This window comes from Nicotiana tabacum, chromosome 19, assembly GCF_000715075.1.
Source record: "Nicotiana tabacum cultivar K326 chromosome 19, ASM71507v2, whole genome shotgun sequence".
In the NCBI taxonomy this organism is placed as follows: domain Eukaryota; kingdom Viridiplantae; phylum Streptophyta; class Magnoliopsida; order Solanales; family Solanaceae; genus Nicotiana; species Nicotiana tabacum.
The window spans coordinates 137,926,853-137,934,996 of record NC_134098.1 but is presented as its reverse complement, the minus strand read 5'-3'; positions in this window follow the sequence as shown (position 1 = coordinate 137,934,996).

Below are 8,144 nucleotides of genomic sequence, written 5' to 3'. Positions count from 1 at the left end.
CCGAACGGTTATTTTGAGAATTAATGTCCCGATCGGCGACATAAGGTCTCGAGCAGCTTCGTAATGTATAGTATGGCATGCGCGTGTGGTCGAGTTTGTTTTTTTGATGATTCGGGATTAAATTGAAAGAACATTTTTTATTTTTGAAGCTTGAATGAAAACAGTTGACCGGAATTTGACCTTGAATAAACGACTCCGGAATGAAATTTTTATGGGTTCAATAGCTTCATTCGGACTTAGGCATGCGTCTAGATTTGGATTTGGAGGTTTGTAGGGTAATTTGGAGTATTTCGGCAAAAATTGGAAAGTTAAAGTTTTGGAAGGTTGAGAGGTTTGACCGAAAGTTGACTTTGGTGTTATTGGAGTCAGAATGTGATTCTGATAGTTGTATTAGCTCCGTTATATCATTTGGGACTTGCATGCAGAATTTGATGTCATTCCGGGTTGATTTGATATGTTTCGACATGAGTTTTAGAAGTTGGAAGATTCGAAATTGTAACGACCCAGCCGGCCATTTTGAGAGTAATAGCCCCGATCCCCTGTTTACTATTTTCCCCGTACCTTTTTCTGCTTATGTTACTTACCGGGAGGTTGTCGTGTGGTTTCGGAGTGATTTGGGACACTTAGTCCCTAAACGGAAGCTTAAGTTCTAAGATTTTGATCGTAGTCGAAACTGTGTAAAGACGACTACGGAATGGAGTTTCGTCAATTTCGTTAGCCCCGTTGGGTTATTTTGGACTTAGGAGTGTGTCTAGAATGTGAATTGAAAGTTTGTAGTTGAATTAGGCTTGAAATGACGAAAGTTGAATTTTTGGAGATTTTGACCGGTATTCGACTTTTTGATATCGGGGTCGGATTCTGATTCCGAAAGTTGGAGTAGGTCCGTAATGTCGAATATGACCTTTGTGCAAAATTGGAGGATCAATCGGATGTGGTTTGATAGGTTTAGACATCGGTTGTGGAAGTTCGAAACTTTGAAGTTCATTAAGTTTAAATTGGAGGGTGATTCATATTTTTAGCATTGTTTGATGTGATTTAAGGGCTCAACTAAGTTTGTATGGTGATTTAGGACTAGTGGGTATGTTTGGTTGAGGTCCCGGGGGCCTCAGGTTGATTTCGGATGGTTAACAGATCAAATTTGGTTTTGGAAGAATAGGTGAAGCTGTTGCACCTGGTGTAATCACACCTGCGCAACATTGACCGCACGTGCGAGCCCGCAGAAGCGAGCCAATGGACGTAGGTGCGGTTTGGAAGGAAGAGGCCAGAGGTCGCAGGTGCGGAGGTATAATCGCATCTGTGCGCAGATGCGACAGATGGAGCACAGAAGCGGAACGGGCCAGGGCGTGAGAGATCGCAGTAGCGGAAGAATTTCGCAGGAGCAGGAGTCGCAGGTGCGAGATTTCTGGACAAAACATTTAAATGCAAGGGTTCACGATTTTTGCTCATTTTTAACATTTTGAGCTCGGGTGTGGCGATTTCTTGAGAGCATTTTTGAGGGATTTCTTGAGGTAAGTCCCTTGTGCTTATTTTTGATCAATAATCTTGCTTCCCCATTTATTTTTTCACCTAGTTAGTATGTATTTAAGGTTGAATTTGGGAGTTGAGAATAGAGATTTGGAGATTTTGATTTGAGGATTTGAAGGACCATTTGGTGTCGGATTTCAGTAAATTTGATATGGTTAGACTCGTGAGTGAATGAATATTCATATTTTGTGACTTTTACCCGATTTTGAGGCGTGGGCCTGGGTCGACCTTTTAGGGGGAATTTTGGAAATTTTGTTAAATTATTAATTTCATTAATTAGATGAGCCTATTATAGTTGTAATTAGATGAGCCTATTAATTAGATGAGCCTATTATAGATGGCTAGATTTGGGCCATTCGGAGTCGGATAATCGAGGAAAGGGCATTCTTACGGATTGATTGAGTTTGGTTCGAGGTAAGTGGCTTGTCTAACCTTGTGTGGGGGAAATCCCCTTAGGATTTCATACTGTTATGATATGTGAGCACTGTGCATGTGAGGTGACGAGTACGTACACAGGCTATTTGTTGTAAAACCCGATTCATTTTTTACTGAGTAGCAAACTGTTTTCCCTTTAATTTGAGTTATACCGTTTAAATGAGTATTAGCGTGTTTTCATTCTTAATTTAGCTATACCAACCTATGTAGTTATCCTGTTTAGTCTAATATCGCATGTCTACGTGCTTTAACTGCTTATTTGAACTCTGTGAAGCATTGCTAGTTGATTTTCTATTTTTCCTTGTTCTTTATCAGTATTAACTGTAGAAATCTTGCTGTTAACTGTTGAATTAATCGGTTAAGCTGTATATTTACTTTTGAGACTACAAGACGGTTCCTCGGGAATTCTCCCTGCATATTTACTTTTGAGACAACGAGGCCGTTCCTCGGGAGTTCTCCCTGCATATTTAATTTTGATACTACGAGGCGGTTCCTCGGGAGTTCTCCCTGCATATTTACTTTTGAGACTACGAGGTGGTTCCTCGAGAGTTCTCCCTGCACATTTAATTTTGAGACTACGAGGCGGTTCCTCGGTATTTCTCCCTGCACATTTACTTTTGAGACTACGAGGATCTCTTTGCACATTTACTTTTTAGACTACGAGGCGGTTCCTCGGGAGTTCTCCCAACACATTTACTTTTGAGAGTATGAGGCGGTTGCTCGTGAGTTCTCCCTGTATATTTACTTTTGAGATTACGAGGCGGTACCTCGGGAGTTCTCCCTGCATATTTACTTTTGGGACTACGAGACGGTATCTCGGGAACGCCCCTGTTGTTATATCATTGTGCGATGTTGTTATTGCTTTGTGAATACTTGCTGTTGTCATCTCTGTTTTACTTTATTTTTTATTATATCATCTGTCTTGTTATTATATACCAGTAGGGCCCGGACCTGACCTCGTCACTACTCTACCGAGGTTAGGCTTGGCACTTACTGGGTACCGTTGTAGTGTACTCATGCTACTCTTCTGCATATGTTTTGTGTGCAGATCTAGGTGCTTTTTATCAGCCCCGCTACTAGCTGAGAGTGCTTGATGTTGTACAGAGAGGTACATTTGCCGCGTCCGCAGACCTTAGAGTCCCCCTCTATTCTCTCCTATGCCATCTACTTTCCATATTTCCTTTATTAGACTCTGGTGTATAGAGATTCTAGTTTCTTTCTGTAGCTTGTGACTTATGATGTTTCGAGTTTTGGAAAACTGTGTACGTCTAGTGTTTTGGTTATTGTATATGCCGAGCGACATTATTATTGGTTATTCAGTATCTAATGCAGTTAGCTGTTTAGTTTTCCTTCCATAATTAATATTTTCGAAATCTGTTAGGTTTACCTAGTCGTAGAGACTAGGTGCCGTCACGACATGTCTCAGAGGGGGTTTGGGTTGTGACAAGTTGGTATCAGAGCTCTAGGTTCATAAGTGTCGTGAGTCACAAGAAATTTTAGTACAGTCGCGGATCGGTATAGAGACGTCTGTATTTATCTTCGGGAGGCTATGGAACTGTTAGGAAAAATTCACTTCTTTGATTCCTTGTCGTGTGAAATTGTTGACTTCGAAATTCTAAACTTCTGTATTCTATTCTCACAGAGATGGTGAGGACACGTACATGTGGATCTGATGACCAGGCACCCGCACCCCCTGCTAGAGCTGCGAGTGTCCGGGGCAGGGGTAAAGGCTGAGGACGTTTACGCGGTGTAGCCAGAGCACCCGCACGAGTTGCTACAGAGGAGCCCCCAGTAGCTCCAGCTAGAGGGCAGACACTTGAGATACCTGTTGCTGCACCAACCCTCTAGGAGAATCTAGCCCTGTTTCTGAGCATGTTCAGTACTTTAGCTCAGGCTGGATTGATTCCACTTGCTCTTGCCACATCTCAGGCCGGGGGAGGAGCACAGACTCCTGTAGCCAGTACTCCAGAGCAGCGGGTTCAGGTCGACCAGGTTCCAGAGATTATACCGATGCAGCCGGTAGCTCCAGTTCAGCCCGAGGTTATGGCAGTAGTTTATGAGGCGGAGCAGCTCAGACTTGAGAGGTACAAGAAGTACCACCCACCTACCTTCAGCAGATTGGCTACAAATGATGCTCAGGGTTTTCTGGAGGAGTGTCATCGTATTCTCCATACTATGGGCGTAGCGGAGACGAGTGGGGTTTCTTTTACCATCTTCCAACTTAGAGGAGCAGCCTATCAGGGGTGGCGTGCTTCTGAGTTGAGTAGTCCGTATGAGGCAACTTCACTTACATAGACTTAGTTCTCGGACATATTTTTGAGATAGTATGTCCCTCAAAGCCTTAGGGATGCATGGCGCATGGAGTTTGAGCAGCTGCGCTAGGGTGCTATGACTGTGTCAGAGTATGCAGTCCGCTTCAGTGATTTGGCCCGATATGCACCGGCCTTGGTTGCCACAATTCGAGAGAGGGTTCGACGGTTTATTGAGGGACTCCACCCCAGTATCCGGATTAGTATGGCCAGAGAGTTGGAGATGGATATTTCTTATCAGTAGGTTGTGAGTATCGCCAGGAGATTGGAGGTCATGCTTTCCCGGGATAGAGAGGAGAGAGAGACCAAGAGGTCTCGAGAGACTGGTTCTTATTCTGGTGCTCGTGTCCCAGCAACTCGCCATGGTAGGGATTATGGGAGTCTCCCCGTTCATTCAGCTCTTCCAACCGTCAGTGGTGTTCCAGCCCCTTCTACGACCCTTGAGCCTTATTATGCGCCGCCAGTATCTAGTTCACCTCTTACACGGGGTGCTTTTAGCGGCCAGTCCAACAGACCTAGCCCAAGCCAGCCATAACAGCCACGCCCTCTGAGGGCTTGTTTTGAGTGTGGCGACACCCGCCATATGGTGAGGGATTGCCCCAGATTTAGGAGAGGTGCACCTCCACAGACTTCTCAGACACCGCGTGCTCCACCGGGTCCTCAGGCTATGATTCCAGCACCAGCTACCGCCCCACCTGCTCAGCCAGCTCGAGGTGGAGGTCGGGGAGGTAGAAGTCGCCCTAGAGGGGGAGGCCATGATAGATATTATGCTCTTCTTGCTCGTACAGAGGCAATTGCTTCCTACTATGTTATTACAGGTATTGTTCCGGTCTGTCATAGAGATGCATCGATCTTATTTGATCGAGGCTCCACTTATTCCTATGTGTCCTCTTATTTTGCCCCATATTTGGTGTATCTCGGGATTCTTTGAATTCCCCTATTTATGTGTCTACTCCTGTGGGAGATTACCTTGTTGTGGACCATGTGTATCGGTCATGTTTTATTGCTCTTAGTGGTTTTGAAATCATAGACAATTTGTTATTACTTAGCATGGTATACTTTGATATTATTTTGGGCATGGACTAGTTGTCGCCCCATTATGCTATTCTTGATTGTCACGCCAAAATCGCGATGCTGGATATGCCAGGATTACCGCGATTAGAGTGGAGAGGTATCTTTGAGTATACTCCCAACAGAGTTATTTCATTTCTTAAAGCTCAACGAATGGTTCAGAAGGGGTGTGGCGCGTATTTAGCTTATGTGAGAGATGTCAGTAATGATACCCCTACAGTTGAGTCAGTCCGAGTAGTGAGGGATTTTCCAGATGTATTTCTAGCTGATCTTCCGGTCATGCCGCCTGACAGAGATATTGATTTTTGGTATTGATTTGTTGCCGGGCACTCAGCCCATCTCTATTCCTACATATCGTATGTCTCCTCCTGAATTGAAGGAGTTGAATGAGCAGTTACATGAGTTGCTTGATAAGGGCTTCATTCGGCCCAGTGTGTCACCTTGGGGTGCTCTTGTCTTATTTGTGAAGAAGAAGACTGGTTCTATGCGGATGTGTATTGATTACCGCCAGTTGAACAAAGTTATAGAGAAGAACATGTATCCATTGCCTCATATTGATGACTTATTTGATCAGTTACAAGGTGCTAGAGTGTTTTCCAAGATTGACCTACGTTCAGGCTATCATCAACTAAAGATTCGGGATCCAGATATTCCGAAGACTGCTTTCAGGACACGGTATGGTCACTACGAGTTCTTTGTGATGTTATTTGGATTGACTAATGACCCATCAACTTTTATGCACTAGATGCATAGTGTGTTCCAGACTTATCTTGACTCATTCGTCATTGTGTTTATTGACGACATTCTGGTATACTCCCGGACTTAGGAGGATTATGAGCAGCACCTGATGACTGTGCTTCAGACCCTGAGAGAAAAGAAGTTATATGCAAAATTCTCAAAGTGTGAGTTTTGTCTAGACTCAATGGCATTATTGGGTCATGTAGTATCGAGTGATGGGATCCAGGTGGATCCGAAGAAGATTGAAGTAGTGCAGAGTTGGCCCAGACCGTCCTCATCTACGGAGATCCAGAGTTTTCTTGGTTTGGTGGGGGTATTATCGTTGATTTTAGAGGGTTTCTCATCTATTGCAGCACCTATGACCAGGCTGACCCAGAAGGGTGCTCCGTTCAGGTGGACAGAGAAGTGTGAGGAGAGCTTTCAGAAGCTCAAGATAGCTTTGACTGCAGCTTCAGTATTGATATTAGCTTCAGGTTCAGGGTCTTATATAGTATATTGTGATACGTCGCGGATTGGTCTCGGTGCGGTGTTGATGCAGGATGGTAGGGTGATTGCCTACACGTCCAAATAGCTGAAGGTGCATGAAAAGAACTATCCTATCCACGACCTTGAGCTAGCAGCTATTGTTCATGCCTTGAAGATTTGGCAGCACTATTTGTGCGGCGTCCCTTGTGAGATTTACACCGGTCACTGGAGTTTGCAGCATCTCTTCAAATAGAAGGATCTTAACTTGCATCAGCGGAGGTGGTTGGAGTTGCTTAAGGAATATGATATCAGCATTTTGTACCATCCCAGGAAGGCCAATGTGGTGGCCAATGCTTTGAGTCGCCGGGCAGATAGGCCATTGGCGTTAGATATTCAGGCCTTAGCCAGCTAGTTTGTTATATTGGATATTTTTTAGTCGAGTCAAGTTATGGATTTTGTGGTCTCTCGGTCTTCTCTTTATGATAGTATCGGGGAGCGTTAGTATGATGACCCCCATCTGCTTGTCCTTAAGGACACGGTCCAGCACGGTGATGCTAAGGAGGTCACTATTGGGGATGATGGTGCATTGAGGATGCAAGGCAAGTTATGTGTGCCCAATCTAGATGGGTTGCAAGAGTTGATTCTTCAGGAGGCTCACAGTTCACGGTACTCCATTTATCCGGGTGCCACGAAGATGTATCAGGACTTGAGGCAACATTACTGGCGGAGAAGAATGAAGGACATAGTGGAATATGTAGCCCGATGTTTGAATTACCAGCAGGTAAAGTAGGATGATCAGCATCCAGGTGGATTGCTTCAGAACTTAGAGATTCCGGAGTGGAAATGGGAGCGGATCACTATGGATTTCGTTATTGGACTCCCACGGATTCAGTGGAAGTTGGACGCAGTTTGGGTGATTGTGGATAGGCTGATCAAGTCAGTTCATTTCATTCCTATGATGACTACCTATTCTTCAAAGCAATTGGCTTGAATTTATATCCGCGAGATCATTAAGCTTCATGGCATACTGGTATCTATCATCTATGACTGGGGTACGCAGTTTACATCACGGTTCTGGAGGGCCGTACAATATGAATTGGGTACTCGAGTGGAGCTGAGCACATCATTTCACCCTCAGACGAATGGACAGTCCGAGCGCATTATTCAGATATTAGAGGATATGCTCTGTGTGTGTGTGATAGATTTTGGAGGTTCTTGGGATCAATTCTTGCCACTTGAGGAGTTTTCCTACAACAACAGTTATCAGTCGAGCATTCAGATGGCACCGTGTGAGGCTCTGTATGGTAGGCGGTGTCGGTCTCTAGTGGGATGGTTCGAGCCGGGCGAGGCTAGATTATTGGGTACAGACTTGGTTTAGGATGCCCTGGATAAGGTGAAGGTAATTCAGGATTGACTTCGCACAGCCCAGTCCAGACAGAAGAGTTATGCAGATAGGAAAGTTTGCGATGTTGCATTCATGGTTGGAGAGTGGGTCTTGCTCCGGGTTTCGCCTATGAAGGGCGTTATGAGGTTCAGGAAGAAGGGCAAACTGAGCCCAAGGCTTATCGACCCATTCGAGGTGTTGCGACATGTTGGGAGTTT